The sequence below is a fragment of the Pinus tabuliformis genome, chromosome 7 (assembly GCF_031772625.1).
Source record: "Pinus tabuliformis cultivar Carrire ecotype Pingquan chromosome 7, CPIR1, whole genome shotgun sequence".
In the NCBI taxonomy this organism is placed as follows: Eukaryota; Viridiplantae; Streptophyta; class Pinopsida; order Pinales; family Pinaceae; genus Pinus; species Pinus tabuliformis.
The window spans coordinates 1,782,299,362-1,782,303,729 of record NC_142293.1 but is presented as its reverse complement, the minus strand read 5'-3'; positions in this window follow the sequence as shown (position 1 = coordinate 1,782,303,729).

Here is a 4,368-nt window from a genome sequence, read left to right as displayed (position 1 = left end):
CATTTTCCTTCCTTATTCTTATCTGAATTTGGGTAGTGGTTACCTTCTTATCGTAATTGGGGTGGTATATACTTGTTAGATTTCTCTGAGAAATTTTTACTTGATTTTTCTTTCAAATACTTGCTTGATTTCTCAGCACCTGTGAGTTGATGTCTTATTGAATCCGTTTTTTTGTTCAATAAGCCTTTCCGCATGTCTAACATATTCAATAATGTTTGTCTTGTACAATTTTAATTCAGCGCGAATATAGTCCTTTAGTCCACATATATACATTTTAAGTAATTGTTCTTCAATGAGTCCTCTTTGCGTGTATCTAATACTTCCCATTCATGGGTATAGTCGCTTACAGTCCCCTTCTGCTTAAGATGTACAAATTTGTTGCAGACATCATCTTATTCTTGTTAATCTAGGTTGTCATTGATGTCAATATGGAAATATTCTGGACAGTAAACAATGATGTGAAGCCAAGTAGAGCAGATCAATGAAGCAACAGGAGTATGTCAACATGGCAATATTCTAGGATAGTAAATGACGATATGAAGCCAAGGAGAAGTAGAGCAGATCTGTGAAGAAACAGGAGCAAGAAGCCATGAGGAGAAACCAGAGAAAAGCCAAGATAGTCAAGCCATTGGAGAGAATATCGGAAGTCATAGAAGCTATTAGACTAGAGCTATCAAACCAGAGAAGAGGTATTGGAGCGTTATCAGAAGCCACAGGAAAGCCAAGTTAGTGTAAGAGCGGGAGATTGAGGAGGAGCCATATCAGGAGTATCACATGTAATATATGCCAAAGAAGAACTGCAGAGTATCAGAGGAGTTAACAGAGAAGCCATATCAGACCGGAGAAGAGCGGAAAGTCAAGGGAGATGAGATGATTAGGTTTTGAGTGAGAAGCGAGAGGTTGAGTGTTAGAGGGGATTTGAGACAGAGGTCAATTTATTGTTGTAATTGAGCCGAGAGGGCAAGAATCGTGCCTGGTGTGGACTCTCGTTACTCTGTGTATCTGCGTTCAACAGTTAACTGGGTATTTCTTTGTATTCCCACTGAAAAACATAAATCTCAGTGCTTAACGCTTTTATTCACAAATCATGATTATCTTGTGATTAAGTGTTAATCTCGTGGTTAAACGATTAAGCGCTTTATTTAAGTGATTGATTAATGCACGTGGTTATATTCCAAAAAGCGGGTTTGTAATAGTGGCAGTGGTTATCGGGTGGACGCTAGGCAGTAAGCGGTATTTAGAGGAGCTCCCCTGATTCCATTAACCAAGTGACACGTAGCACTCAGGTGGAGAGAGAAAACCACCTTTTTGGGTGGTTATTTCCCTTGCAAGTGGCTCACCCGAAATGCATGTAGGCCGTTGGATCTAGCGCGGGTTGATCGACGACGAAGGATCAACGGATGGTTTTGGGTTGATCGGGTTAAGTCGGGACCGTTAGATCTAGAGAGAAGAGATCTACGGTGCAACAAGCTTCCGATGGATTGTGTTGATCAGACCGAGTGTTGATCGTCGGATCTAATATAGAAGAAATCGACGGTGCGGAACGAGGACCACTATTACAACACACCCTAATGTTATATCGCGTCCGCCGTGTCGGAAGTTATGTATCACAAGTTATAAAGGGATGGTACACTATAAACTGTGATTGTGATATATATATATATATATATATATATATATATATATATATATATATACGGACCCGACAGGTATATTAACTTCTGTTTATTGTTATATCGCATCCGTCGCATATCGCAAGTCGTGAAGAACTGTAACTATGTCAAAATGCCGATTGCGATATACTACGCGGACCCGATAGCTCCATAAAATATACCTTTATGTAATATCGCGTCCGGGTATCGGGGAAGTCACACAAATCATAAGGGTTGTCGCTGTCGGACCACTGATTGTGATTGAGATAGTGACGTGGCATGTGGGACCTCTCGACAGAGGAAGCCATGGACTGGGAAGCCGAAGAATCAAGCGAGCGTAGATGGACAAGTGAGCGCAGAGGAAGCTAAAGCGACCGGAGGAGGGAAGCCAAAAGGTCGAGCGAGCACAGAGGAAGTGGAAGTTCAAGCGAGCGAAAGGGAAGCCAAAGGTCAGGCGTATCAGTATAAGAAAATAGAGAATTGCCTTTATGAGTGGTTGTTGGCGAACTGGAAGAAAGAAGGAAGCTGACGGTCCAGCAGGATAGAAAGAGGCTGAAGGTCCAGCAGGACAGAAGGAAGATGAAGGTCTAGCCGGACAGGAGGCAGTCGAAGGACGAGCAACTCTGTTGATCGTGTTACCCTGTGAAAGACTCAGACCTGTGATGAATTAATTAGGTACATAATGCATTCTGAAGAACAATTCTGTGATATAATAAATAAAGTTTTATTTGACATCGTTTGAAGGGAGCAGTGGCTAGCAGTGGCATTGAAGCATATGTGATTTTGTTTTTGGGAAGTAAGAGAACAATGAGAAGCAGTCACGCCTGAAGCATTTACTGTGACTGGTAGAACAGAGGCTTGAAACAGAGAGTTGGTTCTCATGCAGAGCTTAGTACAACTAATAGTAGACTCACTAAAGCTGTGTGGAGACATTATCAGAGATCATGATGGCTATTTGATATCATCATGAGATAACTTTTGCAGACTCTATGTGGACAGTATGAAGAGTTGTAAAGACTTCTTCATATGAAGACTGGTTGCCATTGATGCTGTAGCATGGAGACTACAGTGAAGCTGTAAACAGATAGAATTCAGTAAAGAAGAGTTTTGGGAGCAGAGAATCACTATCAAACATGCCTTGACAAGATTGGGTCGGAGCCCTTGGGGTTGGAGCCTCAGAAGTGGAAGGATTGGTGTCCTTGGGGTTGGTGCCTCAGAAGTGGAAGGATTGGTGTCCTTGGAGTTGGTACTCCTATATCCAAGGTTGGTGCCTTGACAGCAGAGGGTTGGAGCCCTTGAGGTTGGTGCCTCAGAACTGGAAGGATTGGTGTCCTGGGAGTTGGTGCTTCTAAGTCCAAGGTTGGTGCCTTGAAAAAACAGAGTTGGTGCTCTGGAGGTTGGAGCCTCACAAAAGTCCAAGTTGGTGCTTGGCAACAGATTGGAACCATATATATATTGTATCTATTTTATTGCAAAGATTATATTAATAAAAGCATTTATTCTTGTTGTTCATCTTGTGTTTTGAATATAAATGTTTTAACTGGTAAAATAACAGTTGAAAAGAAACACTGATTCACCCCCTGCCCCCCTCTCAGTATTTCCAACACTTCTTCATCGTAGAATTTTTTTAGCAAGGCATCCACGAAAATATTCCAATAAAAGGAATGGGCGTTGCATTTTTCGGACCACCATTGGAACTAGTCATATGCTTCTCCTTCCAAATTGCGAGATGTTGTCATGATTTTATCATGTTCACCTAATGGTGGGTTTGATTCAAAAATTCCTTCCATTTTATTAACCCAAACAATGACTCCCCTATGGATGTTACCATTGTACTTGGGTAGCTCCATTTCAATTCGTTGATATTCCTTTCCTGGAAATTTTGTATGGTAATGACTACCTGAGAAGTATATTTGCAGAATCTCATGATTTGGGGGTCTTCTCTATTTTGAGATTTGGGACTTCGTATTGGTTCTTGAGCGTTTAACGGATTTACAAAAAATGAATTCACCCTTCCTACTAGCTGGTCATTTCTTTCCTCTCGTTCGTTAAGCCTAAGAGCAGCTTCATGTTTGTCTTCCTCTCTTAATTTTAAGAAGGCTCGCCAATGATAATCAAAATATCTGCTTTCTTGGTTCTGCATTCCTTGCAACATTTTTTCAATATTGTTTATTTTATTGATATCTGCTGCTAATTGCTTCTAAGTTTCAATTATCTCCCATTGTCCTTCTTTTAACTTTGCTTGCGTCTTTTCGATGTTGTTGAGACATTGATGTACAATATCGAGTTCTTCTCGGTATTTATTTACATCTGCTTCATTATTATTCCCCATCATGGATCTGGTTTTTTTACTGGCAATTTTTTTTAATAATTACTTATATATATTATTGTTAATTTATAATATTATTACTTTATAACTATAATTAAACTATAATAAAATTAACTATATAATAAAATTATATTTATATTATTATATCTACAAGATGAGGGTGGGGGACAGGTCGGGCGTGGTGACAGACATTGGCTGCAGTTTGTCGGTTAGGACAACAAATAAGAAAAGTGTCTGAGTAGCGACGATGGTCAGAAAAACAACACACTGGTCAATGAGGTCATGACATCGACCTATAGGTTATGAAATAGAAGGCACTTCAGTAGGGGAGTGGTTGCATCGGTACACCACGATGGTTTAGACAGTGAATGACATAGACTCTGTAGA